Genomic DNA, 24,183 nt, shown 5'->3' with positions numbered 1-24,183 from the left:
CCAGCCTGCATGGGATGCCCGGCATGTCTGAAGGATGCCAGGCGAAAATATCCCAATTCTCATCCAGGAAATCTCGCAGTGCGGCGTCTATTGTGGTGCTCAACTATGTCCCAATGGGAGCTGTCTTTGTAGGGTCCGTTGGGTGGACCTGGAATTTGACTATCTCGTCCATGGGTTTGAAAGAGGTGGACTTGGGTCGCTTGCGAGTATCACGTCATCTCTGTCCACTGTGGCTTGCAGCGTTGTCAGTTCTTCGGCCGTGAGGGCTTCTAATAATGCCTCCAGGGCTAGTGAGGCAATTTTATTTTCGGCGTGGAGTGCGACGTCCGGATCACTAGCTAGAGTGATTATTGCATTCGGCCCGGGCATTTTGAGATTCATGTACCCGTAATGGGGTATAGCTCGGAAGCTCGTGAATGCGTCCCGCCCTAAGAGATCGTGGTATCCGCTGCTGAACGGGGCCACTTGGAATGTAATTTCTTTGGACCTGTAATTCTCCGGCGTGCCGAATACCACATCCAGCGTGATTTTTCCCGCGCATCGTGCCTCCTGACTAGGGATGATTCCCCTGAAGGTCGTGCTGCTTCGCTCAATGCGGCTCTTGTTAATTTCCATTTTGTTGAGGGTTTCCTCGTAGATGAGGTTTAGTCCGCTTCCGCCGTCCATGAGCACTTTAGTGAGCCGGAAGCCATCCACGATTGGACTGAGGACCAAAGCGGCTGGTGCCCGGACTGTTCGGAATTGAGGTTTGTCACTGGCATTGTAAGTTATAGCCGTGTCGTTCCACAGATTTATTGTTGCCACGTGGCAAACTTCAGCGAGACTAAGTTGAGCTCGCTTGCGCCTATTATTTGAGGTGAAAGTCTCGAAGACTGTCAATACCATATTGTTATTTCCGGCGGGATGTTGCTCTGCTGTGTGATTTATGAGGAGATCCTCGCCGCTCTTTGCTACCTGCTGGAGTACCCAACATGCTCTAAGGCTATGTGGTGGTGTGGTATCCGGTGTGCTATGAATTTTGCATGTCCCATTGAGCCATTCCTCCAATACGGTTTCGCGCCTTGCATCGGGCTTTGATTTTTTGGTAATCGAATCGGGTAACTTACGAGAGTCTACCCTTTTAGTTCGGACAAAGGTTTTAGTGAGAGTCGGATTATCCCAGAAGTTCGTTTGGGTTTTCCAAGCGCTTTCCATTACGCAGTATTTCTGCACTATGGCCGCTAAATCAGCCAAGTGTGCTATGTCACGGCGACCTATAGCGTTAAGGATCCCTTTGTCCATGCAATTTTTGCAAAAGAGGGAGATTGCGTCTTCCTCGCGACAGTCCTTAACCTTGTTTATCACAAGGAGGAATCTGGCCCAGTAATGATGTACTGTCTCTTGGGGCTCTTGTCTGATATGGGAAAGATTGATTATATCTGGGTGGGTGGGCGGATTTAAGTCTGAATCCTGACCCGATCTGAGACCCAGGGGTAGAGATTCTTCCGAGCTTGGCGGCTCGGGCTCCGGGATGTTGCCTAATTTTTCTGGCCCGCCGCATGATTCTAAGTTCAGGGTTTGGGCCATGTCCTCCCGCAAATGGGTATCCGGCTTGGAGAGCTAGGGAATCCGTACATAGTTCGTCCTTAAGATAGAGGAAGAATCCATATGTTGATCTTCCACGACCGCTATCTCATGGGTGACCGGCGGAGAATTAATCTCCCTTTGGTCGGGTTTAAGCCCAATCCGATCATAGTCTGTAGCAACACCCAGAGCGGCGATGCGATCCAAGAACTCACTAAGGGAGGAGAGCTCCATTGGATCCATCTGTTCGGCGAGTTCTGAATTGACGTGGAGGCTGTTTTTGATGACCTGAGAAGTCATCGTCAGCGTGAGAGTCGATCGGGCGGTCATGACGAAGCTGCCTAGTCGGAGAGTTTGGCCTAGAGCCATGGCTCCCCTAGAGGTGATGTTGTCCTTCACAACAAGGTGAGCCATCGAGCCTTACCGTGACGACACAGAGGAACTTTCAATGAAAGCACCAATGTTGGTGTCAAAACCGGCGGATCTCGGGTAGGGGGTCCCAAACTGTGCGTTTACGGCTGATGGTAACAGGAGACAGGGGACACGATGTTTTACCCAGGTTCGGGCCCTCTCGATGGAGGTAATACCCTACTTCCTGCTTGATTGATCTTGATGATATGAGTATTACAAGAGTTGATCTACCACGAGATCGTAGAGGCTAAACCCTAGAAGCTAGCCTATGGTATGATTGTTGTTGTCCTACGGACTAAACCCTCCGGTTTATATAGACACCGGAGGGGGCTAGGGTTACACAGAGTCGGTTACAGAGAAGGAGATCTAACATCCGAATCACCAAGCTTGCCTTCCACGCCAAGGAGAGTCCCATCCGGACACGGGACGAAGTCTTCAATCTTGTATCTTCATAGTCCAACAGTCCGGCCAAAGCTTATAGTCCAGCTGTCCGGATACCCCCTTATCCAGGACTCCCTCAAGCGGCATCCTCCGTAATGGTGATAGCGGTCAGCATGCTGCCACACCCAAGGATGGGGTTGTGCTACCGACGGGTGGCGCGGGGACCTCCAAGGATAGGAAGACGACCCCGCCAGTGCACGTGCCGCAGTCCTCTTAGCTCGTGCGCGACGAACATCGCCGCGATGTTGAAGACCCCGGGCGTCGCCGTGGCAAAAGCCCTCAGCATCACTCTCAAGACACGCAGGTCCGACATGCACACCATGATGTTGGCGAGAACAGCACGCTGCTGCGGAATCGTGATGGGACTCCTTCTAACGTAGTTAGAAGTCCGAGTTCCTCCCATTCCTCGCGCTTGTCACTGCCACCCACACGAGAAGAAGCACTGTTGCAAGCGAAGCTACTCCTCGACTTTCCTCCTACCTTGGAGAAGCAAGAAGAGTGGAGGGCTGCCATCCAAAGCCTTATTGGCCATGCCAACATGGATGGTCACCGGGAAGCAAGTCCCTCGCGGCGCCGGGCCACTGAGCCGGCGTGCGTCGATAGTGGAAGGGTTGGAGGCGGTGCAACCATGGTGCACTCCCCCCACCGTGGCCAGCCTATAGGGGTGATGCCCGTGATAACATGTCCATGGCATCTCAGACCCGCGGACGCTTCCTGACCAACGTCAAGTTCTCCGCGAACGGCTCAAAGAAGACACCCGGACCACCATCGAACGGCTCCCGGATGCACGCCATCAGTCTAATAGGCATGTTGGGCCTGCCGCGTACAAGCCTACGTCGGGGGATGCTGGCGACTTGCCCTACACAATACCTTGTCCAGCATTCACCCATGAGCTATGGCAGTTCCAATGGCCCAACACCCGCGTGTTCAAGACGGAGGTCCCGGAGAAATACGACGGCAAGACTCATCCCTCCGAGTTCCTGAGCATTTATACCATTGCGATGCAAGCTACTGGAGCATGAGACGACAAGGTACTTGCCAACTATTTCTCGTTGGCACTTAAGCCCAACGCCAGGTCATGGTTGATGCATTTGCCGATAGACCCCATAGCCTTGTGGTCCGATCTGTGCCATGAGTTTGTTGGTGCCTTCACGGGCGGCCACGTAGCTCCTGGGCAGGCAAGTGATTTGCATGTGATCCCCCAGAGGGACGGCAAATTCTTGCGTAAGTATATACAGAGGTTCAACCGTGTGTAGTACAACATCCCCGATGTTCATCCCACCACTGTCATTAGCATGTTCCATCAGAACATGCGCAATCGCAAGATGCGTGAAGAGCTGGCCATGAACATGGTTGCGGATGTTGCCGAACTATACGTTCTGGCAGACCGGTGTGCCTGAGCTGAGGAGGGAAGGAAGTACCCCGACAAAGATGCCGACGCGGGAAGCGAGTCAGAAGATGAAGACGTCGTTGCCCCGACAAAGAAGGGTCGATGGCATAACAGGAAGCGCAAGGGCAAGACCGTGCTTGCCCTCGAGGAATCTGGCGACCCTGACACCTCAAAGAAGGCCAAGTTTGATGACCCCGGCAAGGAGATTGCTGGGTGCAACGCCTGCTAGGCCTTGGCGGCTGCAGGCAAGTCAGAGGGCTCCGACAAGCAGTACTGCAAGATCCACCGTAACCAAGGGCCACAATCTCCAGAATTGCCGCCAAGTGGAGCTGCTGATGGAGAAGCAAAGGGCTGAGTACGAGTGGCAAGACAAGGAGAAAGGCCAAGGTGGCGCTGAAGGATCCAGCAAGAAGAACGACGACCAAGGAGGGCGCGGCAACAAGGAGAAGCTACAAGAGAGGCCTGCCGAAGGCCACGACAAGAAAGAGGAGGATGACGATCATGATGATGATGATGATGACGAATCCATCGACCATGAGTTTCAGAAAGCGACGGAAGTCATGTGTGTTGACGGAGGTGCTTCATTGCATTCTCCCCACCGCCAACTGAAACAGTGGGCGCGTGAGATTAATGCAACGGAACCAATGGTCGACGCCCAGAAGCCGTTGAGGTGGTCCCACACGCCTATCATTTTTGACGCCGAGGATCACCCTGATCGCTCAACTGCAGTCGGGTGTTTGACATTGTTGGTATCCCCAACAATACGCAACCTCAAGGTGATGAAGATGCTAGTTGACGGTGGGGCCGACCTTAACTTGATCTCGCCCAATGTGATCAAGAGGTTGCAGATCCCTGATGAAGATCTCGAAGAGACGGGTACGTTCCAAGGGATCAATCCGGGAAGGAGTCAACCCAAGGAAAGGTCACGTTACTAGTTACGTTTGGTGGCGACCTCAACTACATGACGGAGAGGATCATTTTTGATGTTGCCGAGATCCCATTGCCATACAATGGGATCCTTGGCCACCCGGCGCTGGCCAAGTTCATGGCAGCATTGCACTACGCATATAACAAGCTGAAGATGCCTGGCCCGATGATCATCATCACCGTCGGCCGTGATAGGAAGGATGCACTCATCTGCGTCAATTAGCTCTATCGTGAGGCGGTTGCAGCATCTGCCGCTAAGGCACCTGCTCCTGCCACCGAGAAGAAGACCAGAAAGGCCTCGGCCGACGTGCCAGAAAGCTCTACCGGCAAGAGCAAGAAGTCTAAGGTGGCCCTGCCGGAAACCAAGAAGGTGTCCGTCAAGGAGGATGGCACGGGCGAAGCTTTTACCATAAGCTCCACCCTTGACAGCAGATAGGAAAGCGCGCTCGTCGCCTTCCTGTGGGCGAATGTCAACGTGTTTGCATGGCAAGCATCCGACATCCCCGGCATTCCCAGAAAGGTGATTGAGCACCATCTTGCTATCTGCCCCCATGCACGGCCCGTCAAGCAGAAGGTCAAAAAGCAAGCTTTGGAGCGACAAGAATTTATCGTTGAAGAGATCAGGAAGTTGGAGGCGATAGGTTTGCTCAAGGGGGTTCTCCACCCGACATGGTTGGCCAATCCAGTAGTTGTACATAAGGCAAATGGGAAGTGGAGGCTATGTATCGACTATACTGATATCAATAAAGCATGTCCAAAGGATACTTTCCCATTGCCACGTATCGACCAGATAGTGGACTCCACTGCTGGGTGCAACTTGCTGTCATTCCTTGATGCTTACTTAGGATATCATCAGATCTTCATGACGAAAGAAGATGTGGAAAAGACCGTGTTCATGACCCCATGTGGCACGTACTGTTTCGTACGGATGTCTTTTGGGTTGAAGAGCGCTGGTTCGACGTTCGGCCAAGCGGTCCAAATCGGTGTTGAGCCCTAGCTCCATAGAAATATGGAAGCCTACATGGATAACATAGTGGTCAAAACCAAGACAAGGCCACGCTCGTGCAGGACCTGGAAGAAACCTTTACGAGTTTGCATAAAATCAACCTCAAGCTCAACCCAGAGAAGTGTGTGTTCGGTGTCCCGTCCGGAAAACTTCTTGGGTTCTTTGTGTCCCAACGTGGGATCAAAGCGAACCCCGACAAGATCAAAGCCATTGAGCAGATTGAGGCGCCCCGACGAGTTAAGGATGTCCGTAGGCTTGCCGGATGCATTGCCGCCCTCAGTAGGTTTATCTCTAAGTCTACTGAGCGCGCCCTCCCCTTTTTCAAAATTGTGAAAAACGCGGGTCCGATGAAATGGACTCCGGAGGCAGAGGCAGCGCTGCAGGACTGGCGGAGGTACCTCTACTCTATGCCAATACTAGTCACGCCCAAACCACAAGAGTCATTACTGCTGTACTTGGCAGCAACAAATCAAGTGGTTAGTGTTGCGCTAGTGGCAGAGAGAGAAGCTGAAGAAGAGACAATGGTAGCGGTGGCTAAGCCATCGGATGAGGAACCGGCGCTGGAAAGGTCCAATGCCGGCAAGGCAAAATCTCCGGCAGGGCTCGGTGCCGGCAAAATAGAATCTGTGCAAATGGGTGAAGAAAAGCAGAAGAAAAAGGTGGTGCAACACCCAGTCTACTTTGTCAGTTCCCTCTTGTAGGGGGCTAGGTCAAGGTATTCTAGCTTGCAGAAGTTGCTTTTCGGCCTTCTTATGGCCTCGAGGAATCTACACCACTAATTTCAAGCACACGAGATCACTGTTGTCACTCGCCTCCCATTGCAACGAATCTTGCACAACCCAGATGCAACGAGGATGATTGTGGAGTGGGCAGTGGAGCTATGAAGCTTTGGGCTCAAATTCGAAAGTCCTTCGACGATCCAGAGCAGGGCTTTGGCAGAATTCATAGCGGAATGGACATCCACGCCCGACGAAGAAGTTCAAGAGACCACCCTTCCCGGCAAAGAGGCAAGTACTTATTGGATTATGTACCTTGATGGGGCCTTCTCCTTACAAGGTGCTGGCGCCAGCATGCTGCTCGTCGTGCCCATCGGGGAGCGCCTCAAGTATGTGGTCTAGATGCACTTTCCCAGGGAGAGGTCGACAAACAACACCACAGGATACGAGGGGCTGCTTGCTCGTCTCAGGATCGTGGCAGAACTTGGAATTAGGAAGCTTATTGTCAGAGGAGATTCACAACTTGTTGTTAAGCAAGTCAACACGGATTACGAGAGCCCGTTGATGGAGGCTTATGTGGACGAAGTGAGGAAACTGGAAGACCGCTTTGACGGTCTGCAAGCAGAACATGTTCCTCGAGGAGAGAATAGCATTGCCGATGACTTGGCAAAGCGCGCTGCCCTCAAGCTACCTATGGAACCAGGTACCATTGTGCTTCAATTAACTCAGCCATCCGTCAAGTTGTCAGCAGAGAAGAGCAAGTGAAGGAAGGTAGGCCCTGGCAAATACTTTCCCGCCGAGCTCCCAGGAGCCGCTGGCAAGGAGGTTGCCGGGTACCCCAAGCTTGCCGGGGAGAAGTAGCCTCCGGTAGAGTCCCGAGCTCTTGCCATCGAGACAGCTGCACCCGCAACAGAAGACATGCCTTTAGTCCTTGCCGTCGAGCCTCAGGCTCCGGCGTGGGCACAATATACAGTCTGTTTCCTCCAAACAGCGGATCTCCCTGAGGAGCAGGAAGAAGCAGAGAAAGTAGCCTGTCGGTCTAGCATGTACCAATTCGTAGATGATGTCCTTTACACAAGGAGGCCGAACGGCGTGAAATTGAAGTGTATTCCTCGGGAGGACAGACTGGAGCTGTTGGTAGAGACACACAGAGGCATATGTGGCTCCCACATAGGGTCAAGAGCTCTTGCTGGCAAAGCATTCCGTAAAGGTTTGTTCTGGCCCACTACCCTCCAGGATGCAACGACACTAGTCACCGAGTGTGAAGCGTGCGAGTTTCATTCAAAGAAGCTTCATCAACCATCTCAACCCTTCAAACTATCCCTCCCTCCTGGCCATTTCCTGTCTAGGGGCTCGACATACTGGGCCCCTTTCCCCATGCTGTCGGGGGCTTTGAGTACTTGTACATTCCAATCAACAAGTTCACAAAGTGGCCAGAAGTAGAGCCAATTAGAAAGGTGACAGCGCAATCAGCCATCAAGTTCTTCAAGGGACTCGTTCGCCATTTCGGTTTGGCAAATAGAGTCATGACCGATAACGGCACACAGTTCACGAGTCGCACCTTCATGCAGTATATCCAGGACCTTGGCAGCAAAGTTTCCTTTGCTTCTGTTGCTCATCCAAGAAGCAATGGCCAAGCAGAAAGGGCAAATGCTGAAGTGTTGCGAGGCCTCAAAACAAGAACTTTCGACAAGTTGCGCAAGTGTGGAAAGCGTTGGATTGATGAATTGCCAGTGGTTCTTTGGTCAATCAGAACGACACCAAATCGAGCCACTGGCCAGACACCCTTTGCCCTGGTATATGGGGCAGAAGCAGTTATCCCCATGGAACACATATACGGGTCACCTAGAGTGCTCGCTTATGATGAGATGGAGCAAGAGCAGTTGCGCCAAGATGATGCGACGCTCCTTGAGGAAGATCGTCTTCGAGCTGTTGTGCGAGTCGCTCACTATCAGCAAGCTTTGCGCCGCTATCATAGCCGCAAGGTTCACACCTGAAGCCTTGAGGAAGGTGACCTTGTTCTTCGGCATATTCAGTTTTCCAAGAATTCAAACAAGTTGACGCCAAAGTGGGAAGGCCCCTGTCGGGTAATATGAGTCACCAGGCCCGGTGCAGTCCGCCTGGAGGCCAAAGATGACATTTTGGTGAGCAACTCCTGGAACATCGAACATCTTCGCAAGTTCTACCCATAGGGCGCAGCTATCTGGAGCTCTGGCAACCCCCTTTTGTACTAGCCCTGCCGGCAAGGCATGTAACACTATGTACAGAGCCAGGCGCAGATCCTGCGCACATCCAGATAGTTTTTAGCATGTACGGTTCCCTACTAGTTTCCATGCTTATATATATACCCATGACATTTTGCTACCTTAGATTCTAACAGGTGTTGGGAAACCGCCAAGGCTCCGTGCCCAGGCAAGAAATTGAGAAGACTGCTTGGCGTGGCGTCTCCACCAACAACTCAGCCAGATAAAGTTCCTCCCCTGCCCATTCATGTTCGTAACTTGTGACATGTGCATTAGAAAACCTCGTCACTCTGTTTAGAGTTGGGTGCTCCCATCCCCGACACGAACGCTGCTTCGGTCGGGGTAGCTGCAGTAACCTTGGGTAAAAAGAGTTTGGCAGGGGGTTGGACCCTGCGCCTATAACCCGGCAGATGTGATTCTCCGGCAGGCACAGGAGCGCCAGCAAAGTAGCTTGCCGGGGAGACTCATTTATTTTCATTAAAGGGGCATTTTGCCTCTGCACGAATGCATACGTGCATGAGTTCCCGACAAAAGCTCATCTTTTTCATTGATAAGCTGAAGCAAGTACAGATATTACAGAACATAAGCATGGGCTCAGTAGATTACATTTCCTAGAAGGTTAAGATTTGGCAAGTGCCTACAAATTGAGAAAAAGATGGGTGCCCCGTAATCCCCGTTCTTGCCCTATTCCTCCCCAGGTACGGTAGGACGCGCAAGGTGATGGGCATGGGGGACTGGGTGATGGAGAGCTTGACAAGGAAGCCCGCCAACCACCGTCGCCAGGGATAGCAGGACGAGGCCCGCGGCAAGGCGTGTTGCCGGGGGAGGAGGGGGGCTAGATGTAACGCCCCGAGACCGACGCTTCAAAAGCCTTCTAGTTATTTCATTGCTGCTGTGTGTTTTATTTGTTTGTTGCATTCATCATCGCATCATTCGCATTGCATTGGCACTCTGTTGCCGTCATTGTTTTCAAACTTGCTTCCGCTCATAGTTGCCGCGTCCCCCTTGCTTTCGTTAACCGTTTCGAGACCAACCGGGTTCTCGTTTCCCTCTTCTTTGTCCGCCTTATCTCTCTGCGTAGTGCATGGACCCTCTCATGTGCGCGTCCGAAACTCATCCGAACCCGAACCGCTCAGTCGTCACCGTTGGGTTCGGATCAACCTCAAATATTCCCTCAATATTTTCGGTTATTTGATTAGGCCACCTGTTTGACCCAGAGCCATCCAATCTGGATCGCATGATCAAAAACTCTCTCCTTTCTATATATAAAGACCACCTACATTCTAAATCAGTGCAAACCCTAGCCCTGTCCCATCCATCCATCTAATCCTCCCCACCGCTGCCACCCACTCTGCCTTATACCTCGGGAGCTTGTTCCATCGCCGCGGATCCCCTCCTTCATTAGGATCCCCATCCCACCAATGACCACAGCCCGAGCTTCCACCTTGTTTTCCCCATCACCCCAATCCGTCCCAACTAATTCCATCGATCCATCCATCCAACCGCACCACCGCCCGCTCCTCCCGTCGCTCGAACCCTCCAACTGAGCGCTTCATCCTCACCTCGTCTCCCTCACGCCGGCCACTAGCAGCTAGCAAGATGAGCACCACAGTGCCTTCCCCCCATCTTCTCTTTCTGTCGTTTCTCTCTCCCTCCCTCATGCTACGCTCTTTGTCTCTCAGGAAGCCCGCCATGGACAGCGTCCCTCCAGCGGTTCGCGTCGCCTACTTCGCTTCGGATCTGACTCCCTCCGCCTCGATCTGGTCACTGCCGTTGTGCCAAGCTCCGCAGGCAAGCCCTGCCTCCACTGCTTGCTTCGTCGACCCAACCGCCAAGTACGGCCGTGGCTGTCGCCCCCTGCATCCTCTGCTTCGAGCAGGAGGACGAGCGCGCCGCCCCTGCTGCGTTGACCCGCGCCTGTTTTCACTTCGCTTGACCGCGCCTCCCCTTCTCGCTCGGTCCAGCTGTGCGCCTAGCAGCCCAGGAACTGGCCTCCTCCAGCCTCTGCATCGACGAGGCCGAAGCCCATGGGTGAGCAGCCCCCTCCGGCCCCTCCTGTGCACTGTTGGCCCAGCAAGTTTTGGCCCATGTAGTTTTTTTTTCAGATCTGCGATTTTAGCAATTAGCCCAGGACTTACAGTTTTGCATAAAACCCCTCATATATCATACATTTAATAACTCATAAACCATGCATCGGTTTAAAATGATATTAACATGTAAAATGATTAGAATTTTGTGTAGATTAATAATATTCCACTTTCATCCATGTTTAAAATGTTTAAAATGTTGTTTGTTTAAATTTGCTCAAATGCCATGCTAAAATGCTTTATTTCATAACTAAATAACTGTAACTCTATTTTAAATAAACTTTATATGTAAATGGGGTGGAAAAATGCCTAGTTTAACATGGTCCAGTTTATTTTCCTGTTTAACAACCTTAAAATATGGTTTAGTGTAGAACAGTACCGAATCGAAAATATGCATATGGGGATTTTCCGGAATTGTTGTTTGTTGTTCCGGCCTCATTTAAACTTGCCTAAATAGTTAGATTACTTATGTTCCACCTCTTGCCATGTTTAACAACATTTAATATTGTTGGGTACATAAATGAGATTAAACTAAATATGTCAATGTGGTGTTTTGTCAATATGCAACTCGTTGCATATTGAGCTCCACTTAAATTGTAGTATTGTTTGTTGCACGTTGCCATGCCATGACTCATTAAACCGGACATGCATCATACTTGATTGTGCATGATGCCATGATTATGCTTGTGTGTTCACCATGTTGTTTGTTTCTTTCCGGTGTTGCTTCCTAGTTCCGGTAATGTTGCAATTGTGAGGATTCGTTCGACTACTCCCGTTCGTCTTCTTCATGGACTCGTTCTTCTTCCTAGCGGGATTTCAGGTAAGATGACCGCTACCCTGGATCTCACTACTATCATTGATATGCTAGTTGCTTCGCTCTATCGCTTTGTTGCGCTACCTGTCTTTTGTTCTTCAAGCCTCCCGAATTGCCATGAACCTCTAACCTTTGACACCCTTCCTAGCAAACCATTGCTTGGCTATGTTACCGCTTTTGCTCAGCCCCTCTTATAGCGTTGCTAGTTGCAGGTGAAGTTGAAGATTGCTCCATTGTGGACAGGATTTTGGTTGGGATATCACAATATCTCTTATATTATTAATGCATCTATATACTTGGTAAAGGGTGGAAGACTCGGCCTTATGCCTGGTGTTCTGTTCCACTCTTGCCACCCTAGTTTCCGTCATACCGGTGTTATGTTCCCGGATTTTGCGTTCATTACGTGGTTGGGTGATTTATGGGACCCCCTTGACAGTTCGCTTTGAATAAAACTCCTCCAGCAAGGCCCAACCTTGGTTTTACCATTTGCCTCACCACCACCTATACCTTTCCCTTGGGTCGGCCAACCCGAGGGTCATCTTTATTTTAGTCCCCCCGGGCCAGTGCTTCTCTAAGTGTTGGTCCAAACTGAGCTGACTGCGGGGCCACCTCGGGGCAACTTGAGGGTTGGTTTTACTCGTAGCTAGTCTCATCCGGTGTTGCCCTGAGAACGAGATATGTGCAGCTCCTATCGGGATTTGTCGGGGCATCGGGCGGCTTTGCTGGTCTTGTTTTACCATTGTCGAAATGTCTTGTAAACCGGGATTCTGAGTCTGATCGGGTCTTCCTGGGAGAAGGTATATCCTTCGTTGATCGCAAGAGCTTATCATGGGCTCAGTTGGGACACCCCTGTAGGGTATAAACTTTCGAAAGCCGTGCCTGCGGTTATAGGCAGATGGGAATTTGTTAATGTCCGGTTGTAGATAACTTGACACCAGATACGAATTAAAACGCATCAACCGCGTGTGTAGCCGTGATGGTCTCTTCTTGGCGGAGTCCGGGAAGTGAACACGGTTTCTGAGTTATGTTTGACGTAAGTAGGAGTTGAGGATCACTTCTTGATCATTGCTAGCTTCACGACCGTTCCACTTGCTCTCTTCTCGCTCTTATTTGCGTATGTTAGCCACCATATATGCCTAGTCGCTGCTGCAGCCTCACCACTTTACCCCTTCCATTCCTTTTAAGCTTTGCTAGTCTTGATACCCATGGTAATGGGATTGCTGAGTCCTCGTGGCTCACAGATTACTACAACAACAGTTGCAGGTACAGGTTATGCGATGATCATGACGCGAGAGCGATGCTTGCTTGCATTGAGTTCTTCTTCTGCTTCTTCGATCAGGGATAGGTTCCAGGTCGGCAGCCTGGGCTAGCAGGGTGGATGTCATTTGAGTTTCTGTTTGTGTTTCATCCGTAGTCGGATGATGCTCTTATGTATGATGATGTTGTATTCGTGTGGCATTCTATGCCTCTTGTATTTATCCCCATCTATTATGTAATGTTGATGTAATGATATCCACCTTGCAAAAGCATTTCAATATGCGGTTCTATCCTTGGTGGGACCTTCAAGACTCTTTAGGATAGTATCGCATATTGGGCGTGACACTAGATGATGGTGCGACCACTGGCGGTCAGCCGGAGTCGGAGTCGTCGTCCTCCAGCCCGCTGCCGCCGTCGCCGCTGACACTATCCTCCTTGTCACTGTCGCTCGAGGAGGAGCTTTCATCGTCAGTGGAGCTCTCCACGCAGCACCCTAAGAGAATTCCTGAGCTCCCGAAGACCTTGACGGAGAGCAGGCCGCTCTCCACTAACTTAAAATGGAGAACGTGCCCCTCCAACAAGCTATGGGCACGTGCATAAGTGTTCCACCCCTAACGAAGAAACATTACGTGAGGGCGGGGAAAGTCGACGTCAGCCCACATGTTGTTGTTCCCGCGGCCCCTCATGTGAAGCCTCAAGGCCCGCGGGGCATCCTGCTCCATCACCCAGGCGAACGGGGTCGGAAGCCGGAGACGACGTCACCACTAGCGCCTTTAGCAGGCGAAGACCACCTATAGTCAGGATATCTTGTACTAGATGTCCCCTTTCAAAATGGCCATTGTTGGATCCCTTCCCGCTCAATATTTGGGGAGAGGACCAGGGCCTCTATAAATAGGGCTAGCCACCACAGTAGAAAGGACCGATTGATTCCTCCCTGAACAAACCACACCAGCTCAAGAACACCTCTCCTCGCGAGGCTGTTCTTCCCTTGTACTATTCATCATCAGCCCACGAGGCAATCCACCACCACCACACAGGAGTAGGGTATTACACCACAACGGTGGCCCGAAGCTGTATAAATCTTGTGTCTCGTGTGTTGTGAGTTCATCATGCTAGCTTAGGGATCGCGGCGAGGCTAAGGGTGTGTTTCGGTAGGGGGAAATCTTCATGCGCACCCCAGTGTTCAAACCTCAAGAGTTTTGCCGGAACGCGATATCCGACATTTGGTGCGCCAGGTAGGGGTGCGCCGGAGCTCTTCCTTCCGTCGACCCGCTCTCCACCAACACCACGCTTCACCCTCATGGAGGACATCACGCTTCTGGCTCCGGCGGCCGGCACCAGCGCTGGGGCCAGGGGGCTCCGAGCCTTGGCCCCCGCCTTATGGCAGGTGCAGTGGCCGCACAAGTTCAAGCTAGAGATGCCGCCACGCTACGACGGCGCGGCGGACCCACGGGTTTTCTTGCTGGCATACGAGGAAGCCATCCTCAAGGCCGGGGGCGATGACAAGGTCATGGCCAACTTGCTTCCCATGGCCCTCACTGGCGCCCCATGCGCTTGGCTGCTCAACCTGCCGGTGTCTTTTGTGGCCTCCTAGGAGGAACTTCACGACCTCTTCCTCGCCCACTACGCGGCGCCGGCGCCCCCGGTCATCGCAGCTCTCCTGGGTGGCTCGCAGGCGCCACCCTCGGACCGCCACATCAATCCATTATTTCGCCAGAGCGGCGCCACCCTCGCGCGGCAAGGAGCTCCCCCAGGTTGGGTGGTGCCCAAGGCCTACCTGACCTTCGACTCAGAAGATCACCCCGTCAACACTGCCTGCTTGGGTGCGCTCCCGATGCTCTGCACGCCCACCATCTACCAAGTGGCCGTCACGAAAACCCTCATCGATGGCGGTGCCGGCCTCAACATGCTCTCGGTGGAGGCTTTCAGCCTCCTCCATGTGCCACTGGAGCGGCTCCGACCCAGCAAGCCCTTCTCGGGCATTGGAGGCGGTTCCTCTAGTTCCCTGGGGCAGATCCGCCTTCTTGTGACCTTTGCAACCCACGACAACTACCGCACGGAGCTGGTAGACTTCGACATTGCCCACATCAGCCTCCCGTACAACGCCATCCTTGGATACCCTGCCTTGGCTCAGTTCATGGCAGCAACCCATCTGGCCTACAACCTCATGAAGGTGCCCGGGAGCAGCGGCGTCCTCACCATAGCTGGAGATGCCAAGGAGGCTCTGCTAGCGCTCAAGATGGCCCTCAAGGCCGCCACGGCAGCGCATCCCGCTGGTGTAGGCACCTCCAAGGAGAAGGAGGCTGCACCGACCAAAAAGAAGCAGGTGCTTGTTGAGGAAGAAAGGTCCTCGGGAGCTACCTTCACCATAGGTGCCGGCCTCGAGCCCGACCAAGAGGAAGCGTTGGTGAGGTTCTTGCGCTCAAACAAGGAGGTGTTCGCATGGGAACCCAAGCAGTTAGCGGCGGTCCCAAGGGAAGTGATTGAGCATCACCTAAATGTGTGCCCCAATGTACGCCCTGTGAAGCAGAAGGCGAGGCGACAGTCCACTGAGAAGCAGGCCTTCATTGTCTAAGAAACTTGCAAGCTGGAGGCAGCAGGAGTTATTTGCGAGGTTCGCTACCCCGAATGGCTAGCGAACCCCGTTGTCGTGCCAAAAAAGGGGGAAAGGAGCGCATGTGTGTCGATTTCACCAACCTCAACAAGCCTGCCCCCAAGATCCATTCCCGCTTCCCTGCATCGACCAGATCGTCGACTCCACCGCCGAGTGTGACCCGCTGTGTTTCCTGTATGCATTTTCGGGTTATCACAAGATCAAGATGGTCGTGGAAGACGTAGAGAAGAAATCCTTCCTGACCCCATGTGGAGTGTACTGCTACACTTGCATGTCGTTCGGGTTGCGCAAAGCGGGTGCGACCTTCCAACGGATGATGCACATTGCCTTGGGCCGGCAGCTCGGGAAAAACACCGAGGCTTACATCGACGACATTGTGGTAAAATCTCGGGAGGCAAGGACCTTGATCCAGGACTTGGAGGAGACCTTTGCAAGCCTTCATCAGGTAGACCTGCGACTCAACCCGAAGAAGTGCGTGTTCGGCGTCCCTTCTGGCAAGCTGCTGGGCTTCCTCGTGTCCCACAGGGGGATCGAGGCCAACCCGGAGAAGGTCAAGGCAATCGAAGACATGAGTCTACCGCAAACCCTCAGAGAAATGCAGAAGCTCGCCGGTCGCGTAATAGCATTAGGACGCTTCATCACCATCATGGGGGAGCGCGCCTTGCCGTTCTTCAAGCTGATGAAGAAGAAGGGCCCGTTTGAGTGGACACAGGAGGCTGACCAAGCGTTTCAAGACCTCAAGAAATATCTGACCAGCCCTCCCGTGATGGTGGCGCCGCGTCCTCTCGAGTCCCTGGTGTTCTACCTTGCTGCCACTCCCTACTCCGCCAACGCGGCCCTGGTGGCGGTTCGGGAGGAACGCTAGGCTAAGCCGCGTCCCGACCAGCCACGGGCTCAGCCAGGGCAACACAAGAACAGGAAAGCTTTGCGAGGACCACGAAAACGGCAGCAGGGGATCAAGCTCAGCAGGAAGATGCCCCCCAGGCTGAGGAGGCCCCACCAAGCGACCAAGCGCTGGGGGCTCTGTTGTCTCAGGAAGCGCCTCAACCTCCGGAAGACATAGGCCACGTCAGCGCACCCACCCTCGTCAAGTATCTGGTGTACTTCGTCAGCACCGTGTTGCGGGATGCAAGGGCACGGTACCCCATGCCTTAGAAGCTCTTACTCGCGCTCTTGGTAGCCTCGCGTAAGCTGTGACACTACTTTCAAGGTCACGCCATCAAGGTCGTCTCGGCCTACCCATTGGAAAGGGTACTCAGGAGCCCCAACTCCGCTAGGAGAGTCGCCGAATGGAACATCGAGTTGCAGGCGTTTCGTCGAGTTCAGCACAACCAGGGTCATCAAGTGGGCCGCACTTGCTGATATCGTGGCCGAATGGACGGAAGCGCCAGGGCTCAAGGCTGGTGAGGATCGGTCTCTCTCTCCAGGAAGTGAGGCACCAGATGGCTGGGTCATGTACTTCAATGGTGCATTCTTGCGACAGGGCGCGGGGGCTGGTGCAGTGCTTATATCCCCACTCAGGACAAGCTCTACTACACCGTACAGCTCTGCTTCCAGTAGGGCGAGAAGGTCTCCAACAACATAGCAGAATATGAGGGCCTCGTAGCAAGCCTGAAAGCTGCAGCAGCACTGGGAGTGAAGCGCCTCATCATCAAGTGTGATTCACAACTCCTAGTCAACTTCTCCAACAAGGTGTATGAGCTGAAGGACGAGCACATGGAAGCATATCTTGCGGAAGTATGCAGGATGGAGAAGCAATTCTGGGGGCTGGAGTTGCAGCATGTGCCCTGCGGCACCAACCAAGAGGCTGATGACATCGTCAGAAGGGCATCCAAATGGCTGCCACAGGATCCTGGCATTTTCGAGGAATGACTCTTCAACCCGTCGGCAGGACCATCACTTTCAAGAACGGCACAGCCTCGGGAAGAACTTCCTCAGCCACCTTCCACAGGAGCCCCGGCCTGTGGCCCAACCTCGGAAGTGCACCTACTCCTGGCACTGGAGCCTAAGGAGGGATGCTGGACCAAGGAATTCAAGGACTACCTGATGCAAGGGACGCTGCCAGACAAAGAGGAGGACGCGGAGGGCGTGGCCCGACATGCCATGGCTTACTGCATCAAAGACGGTGAGTCATAGCGGAAGCGGCCAAATGACGTTTCCTTACACTGCATCTCCAGGGAACAGGGGCAAGAGCTGCTGGCTGACATACACAGTGGAGATTGCGGGCACCACTCGTGTCTCGGACCCTCATCGGCAAGGAATTTCACAGCGGATTCTATTGGCCAATAGCACTCAACGACGCGACCGAACTGGTGAAGTCCTGCGAGGCTTGCCAATTCCACGCCAAGCAGATCCATCAGCCGCGCAGCGCCTGCAGACCATCCCGCTCACATGGCCGTTCGCGGTCTGGGGGCTGGATATCTTGGGCCTGTTTCCTTGAGTGCCTGGGGGCTACTGCTACCTCTATGTCGCCATCGACAGGTTCACCAAGTGGGCGAAGGTGGAAGCCGTCCGCACCATCCCAGCTGGCTCTGCGGTAAAGTTCACCAAGGGCCTCGTGAGCCGATTTGGGGTCCCTAACCGCATCATCACCGACAACGGTTCACAGTTCACTAGCAATCTCTTCAAGACATATTGCGGTAACCATGGAAAGCAGATATGCTACGCTTCGATGGTGCACCCCCGGAGCAATGGCCAGGCCGAGTGCGCCAACGCGGAGGTCCTGAGGGGCCTCAAGACAAGGACCTTCAAGAAGAAGCCGGAGGCTTGCGGCAGGGGCTGGCACGACGAGCTCCAGTCCGTGCTGTGGTCCATCCGCACCACCGCCACTAAGCCAACGGGTGAGACCCCTTTCTTCCTCATCTACAGAGTAGAAGCGGTTCTCCCTCACAAAGTCAGGCGTCGCTCTGCGTGGGTCCTGGCGTTCGATGAGGCACAGCAGGACGCCATGCGGGGGATGGATCTCGTGCTGGGAGAGGAATGCCGCCGTGACGCCACACTACGGGCGGCAAGATACCAGCAGGCGCTGCGGCGGTATCTCTGTCGCAGCATCCGCCCTAGGACGCTTGAGGTAGGTGACCTCGTACTAAGGCTGGTGCTCTCCAGGGAAGGGCTGCATAAGCTTTCACCCATGTGGGAGGGCCTGTTCAAGGTCGTCCATGTCTCCAGGCCTGGCGTCGCGCGCCTAGAGACTCAGGATGGGGTACCCATCCCGAACGCCTGGAAGATCCAGCACCTCCAGAAGTTCTACCCCTGAAGAAAGGCCCTGTGCCTGTGAAGAAGGACCAGTGCCTGTGAAGCTCGCCACCCAAAGAAAGGCCCAATGGCTGTGAAGAAGGCCCAGTGCCTATGAAGCTCGCTGCCCGTGACACTCTTACGTAATAATGAGTGGGGTTGCACACGCCCCGGAGTCTCAGTAGTACCGCCCTTGGGCCTCGGGGGCTCCCTCCCACGCCCAGTGGTAGCACTTAGCTCCGCGCTGGTGGGAAGACGTTGAAGACTAGACTAGGTGCTAGACGCGGCTTTTCATTTGCTTTTTGCAGTTTGCTCGCTCTTCCTTGTTTGAATTTTGATTGAAGTTGCTTCTGATGTTCTTTGCCGGTCCTGTTCAATCGCTTTCTGCCTCTGTTTTCTGTCTTCAGCTCTTTGCTTGACTTGCTCTCCCTTGCAAGCCTCGCGAGGGAGCTACGTGTACGGGTGCCCTCGCGAGCCCCTTTTCTTCTGATTTTTGCGAGGCTCTCTCGTTCGAGTTTGCAGCGGGAGCACCCCTCTCAGTCCGTTCCCCTCGGGCATCACGACACGAAGCGCCGGGCCATGGCCGGCAGCCCTTGCGACCAAGGTTCAGAAAATGGTAGTCTCTCAACGAGTTTTTTGCAGCTCTTGATGAACCTGACTGCAGAACCGGATGGGATGGTGCGGATGGCTTCCACCTCCGCCCACTTGGTGAACTTGTCGATGGCGACGTAGAGGTAGCGGTAGCCCCCAGGCGCTCGAGGGAACGGGCCCAAGATATCCAGTCCCAAGACCGCGAATGACCACGAGAGCGGGATGGTCTGTAGGCCCTGAGCTGGCTGATGAATCTGCTTGGCGTGGAATTGGCAGGCCTCGTAGGACTTCACCAGCTCGGTCGCGTCGTTGAGTGTCGTAGGCCAATAGAACCCACTATGAAACGCCTTCCCGACGAGAGTCCGTGATGATGAGTGGTGTCCGCAATCTCCACCGTGTATGTCGGCTAGCAGCTCCTTCCCCTGTTCCCTGGAGATGCAACGTAGGGAAACGTCATTTGGCCGCTTACGGTATAACTCACCATCTTGGATGCAGTAGGCCGTGGCCTGCCGGGCCACGCATTCCGCGTCCTACTCTTTCTGTGGCAGTGTCCCTTGCATCAGGTAGTCCTTGAATCCCGTGGTCCAGCATCCCTCCTGAGGCTCCAGCGCCAAGAGTTGGCGTGCTCCAGAGGTCGGGCCACATGCCAGGGCTCCCGTGGCAGGTGGCTGAGGGAGTCCTTCCCGAGTCTGCGCTGTGCTTGAAAGTGATGGTGTCGCCGATGGCTTGAAGAGTCGTTCCTCGAAAACGCCAGGCTCCTGAGGCAGCCGCCTGGACGTGCTCCTGGCAATGTCATCAGCCTCTTGGTTGGTGCCGTGGGGCACATGCGGCAACTCCAGCCCCCAAAACTGCTTTTCCATCCTGCACACTTCCGCAAGATACGCTTCCATGTGCTTGTCCTTCGGCTCGTACACCTTGTTGGAGAAGTTGACGAGGAGTTGTGAATCGCCCTTGATGGCGAGGCGCTTCACTCCCAGTGCTGCTGCAACTTTCATGCCTGCTATGAGGCCTCATATTCTACTATGTTGTTGGAGACCTTCTCGCCCTGCTGGAAACAGAGCTGCATGGCGTAGTAGAGCTTGTCCTGAGTGGGGGATATAAGCACTGCACCAGCCACAGCGCCCTGTTGCGAGAATGCTCCATCGAAGTACATGACCTAGCCATCAGGTGCTTCACTTCCTAGGGAGAGGGACCGATCCTCGCCTACCTTGGTCCCTGGCGCCTCTGTCCATTCCGCCATGAAATCAGCAAGCGCGGCTCCCTTGACAACCCTGGTTGTGCTGAACTCCAACTGAAACGCCTGCAGCTCAATATTCCATTCGGCGACCCTTCCAGCGGTGTTGGGGCTCCTGAGTACCCTTTCCAATGGGTAGGTCAAGACGACCTTGATGGGGTGATCTTGAAAGTAGTGCCACAGCATACGCGAGGCCACCAATAGCGTGAGCAAAAGCTTCTGAGGCATGGGGTATCGTGCCCTTGCATCCCGCAACACCATGCTGACGAAGTACATCGGATTCTCAATGAGGGTAGGTGTGCTGACAGAGCCCGTGTCCTCCGGAGGTTGAGGCGCTTCCTGAGACGATGGAGCCCCCAGCGCTCGGTTGCTTGGTGCGGCCTCTTCAGCCCTGGGGGCGCCTTCCTGCTGAGGCTGGTCTCTAGCTGCCGAGGCCGTGGTCCTCGCGAGGCCCTCTTGGTCTTGTGTTGTCACGGCCGAGGCCATGGCTGGGCGTGACACGGCCTTGGCCTGGCGCTCCTCTCGAACTGCCACCAGGGCTGCACCGGCGGAGTAGGGAGTGGCGGCGAGGTAGAGCACCAGGGACCCGAGAGGGTGTGGTGCCACCATCACCGGAGGGCTGGTCAGATATTTCTTGAGGTCCTGAAATGCTTGGTCGGCCTCTTGTGTCCACTCAAACGGGCCTTTCTTCTTCATCAGCTTGAAGAACGACAGGGCGCACTCCCCCAGCTTGGAGATGAAGCGTCCTAACGTAGTTACGCGACCGGCGAGCTTCTGCATTTCTCTGAGGGTTTGCGATGGACTCATGTCTGACCTTCTCTGGGTTAGCCTCGATTCCTCTGTGGGACACAAGGAAGCCCAGCAACTTGCCTGAAGGGACGCCGAATACACACTTCTCCGGGTTGAGCCACAGGTCCACCTGGCGGAGGCTCGCGAAGGTCTCCTCCAGGTCCTAGATCAAGGTCCTTGCCTCCCGAGATTTCGCCATGATGTCATCGATGTAAGCCTCAGAGTTTCTCCCGAGTTGCCGGCCCAAGGCAATGTGCATCAGCTGCTGGAAGGTCGCGCCCACGTTGCGCAACCAGAACGGCATGCAGGTGTAGCAGTACACCCCACACGGGGTCAGGAAGGCTGTCTTCTCCATGTCTTCCACCGTCATCTTGATTTGGTGATAACCCGAAAACGCATCCAGGAAACACAACATGTCGCACTCAGCTATGGAGTCAACAATCTGGTCAATGCGGGGGAGCAGGAACGAATCCTGAGGGCAGGCCTTGTTAAGGTTGGTGAAGTCGATGCACATGCGCTCCTTTCCTTCCTTTTTCGGCAGGACGACGGGGTTTGCCAGCCATTTGGGGTAGTGAACCTCGCGAATGACTCCTGCTGCCTCCAGCTTGCGGGTTTCTTGGACGATGAATGCCTGCTTCTTGGTGGACTTTCGCCTTGCTTTCTGCTTCACGGGGCACACATTGGGGCACACATTCAGGTGATGCTCAATCACCTCCCTTGGGACCCCTGCTAGCTGCTTGGGTTCCCACGCGAACACCTCTTTGTTCGTGCGCAAGAACTTTACCAGCACCTCCTCTTGGTCGGGGTCGAGGTTGGCACCTATGGTGAAGGTGGCTCTCGAGAACCCGCCTTCCTCAACTGGCACCTGCTTGCTCTCCGTCTTGTCCTGAGTGAACATCTGATTCTTTTTGGTTGGTGCAGATTCCTTGGCCTTGGAGGCGTCCGCGTCGGCGGGTTGTGCCGCCGCGACAGCCTTGAGGGCCAGCTTGAGCGCCAGCAGAGCCTCTTTGGTGTCTCCAACTAATGTGAGGACACACTGCTCTCGGGCATCTTCATGAGGTTGTAGGCCGGATGGCTTGCTGCCATGAACTGAGCCAAGGCAGGATATCCGAGGATGGCGTTGTACGGAAGGCCGATGTGGGCGATGCCGAAGTCGACCAGCTCCGTGCGGTAGTGCTCGCGGGTGCCTAAGGTCACAGGAAGGTGGATCTGCCCAGGGACCTGCAGGAACCGCCTCCGACGCCCGAGAAGGGCTTGCTGGATCATAGTCATTCCAGCGGTACATGGAGGAGGCTAAAGGCCTCCACCAAGAGCACATTGAGGTCGGCGCCATCGTTTATGAGGGTCTTGGTGACGGCCACCTTGCAGATGGTGGGCGTGCAGAGCATCGGGAGCGCACTCGAGCAGGCGGTGTTGATGGGATGGTCTTCCGAGTTGAAGGTCAGGTCGGCCTTAGGCGCCACCCAACCTGGGGGAGCTCCTTGCTGCGCGAGGGCGGCACCGATCTGGCAAAAGAACGGCTTGGTGTGGCGGTCTGAGGGTGGCGCCTGCGAGCCGCCCAGGAGAGCTGCACCGACCGAGGGTGCCAGTGCCGTGTAGTGGGCGAGGAAGAGGTCGTGCAGTTCCTCCCAGGAGGCCACAGAAGGTGCCGGCAGGCTGAGCAACCAAACGCGCGGGACACCAGTGAGGGCCATGGGAAGCCAGTTGGCCATGACCTTGTCATCGCCTCTGGCCTTGAGGACGGCCTCCTCGTACGCCAGCAGGGAAGCCAGCGGGTCCGCCGCGATGTCGTAGCGCGGCGGCATCTCTGGCTTGAACTTGTGCGGCCACTGCACCTGCCGCAAGGCGGGGTTCAAGGCTCGGAGTCCCTGGTCTTGGTGCTGGCGCTGACCATCGGAGCCAGAGGTGCGATGCCCACCATGAGGGCAAAGCGCGGTGTTGATGGAGAGTGGGTCGACAAAAGGAAGAGCTCCGGCACACCCCTACCTGTCGCGCCAAATGTCGGATATCGGGTTTCGGCCAAACCCTTAAGGTTCGAACACTCGGGTGCGCATGAAGATCTCTCCCTATCGAAACACACCCTGAACCTTGCTGCAATCTCTAAGCTAGATCGATGGACAACGCAAGAGACACAAGATTTATACAGGTTCGGGCCACCGTTGTGGTGTAATACCCTAATCCTGTGTGTGGTGTGGTGGATTGCCTCTTGGGATGATGATGAACAGTACAAGGGAAGAACATCCTCGCGAGGAGATGTGTTCTTGTGTTTGGCGGTGTGCTTGATGAGGAATCGATCAGTCCTCTCTATGGTGGTGGCTAGCCCTATTTATAGAGGCCTTGGTCCTCTTCCCAAATATTGAGTGGGAAGGGATCCAACAACGACCATGTTGAAAGGGGACAACTAGTACAAGCTATCCTAAGTAAAGGTGGTCTTCGCCTGCCAAAGGCGCTGGTGGTGACGCCGTCTTGGGCTCCACGGTCACCTTCGCCCTGCCGCTCTGCTGGTCTTGGTATCATTGCCTCGGTACTCCACGCCTGCGCTTGCCCCCTTTACACCAAAGAGGAAACGAGGACACTGCGCGGGCTGGCGCCCGCCTGGCGCCCGCCTGGCCTTGGTCATCATGGCTTGCGTCATGGGCACCTCGCGAGGTACCCTTGCCTTGATCTCTCCGCCTCCTTGTGAGCCTGCCTGGTGAGGTCGCTCCTGAGGAGGCCTTGCATCATCTACCCCACGAGGCTTGGCCCCTCGTGAGGGTCTTGAGTGTTGGTTGATGAAGACGGGCTGTACTGGGCCACTTGTTGAGCCACGCTGCAGGCCGCAGGCAGGCAAGTCTAGGGACCCCCGTTCCCAGAACGCCGACACACG

The sequence above is a fragment of the Triticum aestivum genome, chromosome 7B (genome assembly GCF_018294505.1).
Source record: "Triticum aestivum cultivar Chinese Spring chromosome 7B, IWGSC CS RefSeq v2.1, whole genome shotgun sequence".
Lineage (NCBI taxonomy): Eukaryota > Viridiplantae > Streptophyta > Magnoliopsida > Poales > Poaceae > Triticum > Triticum aestivum.
Note: the sequence above shows the minus strand (reverse complement) of the source record.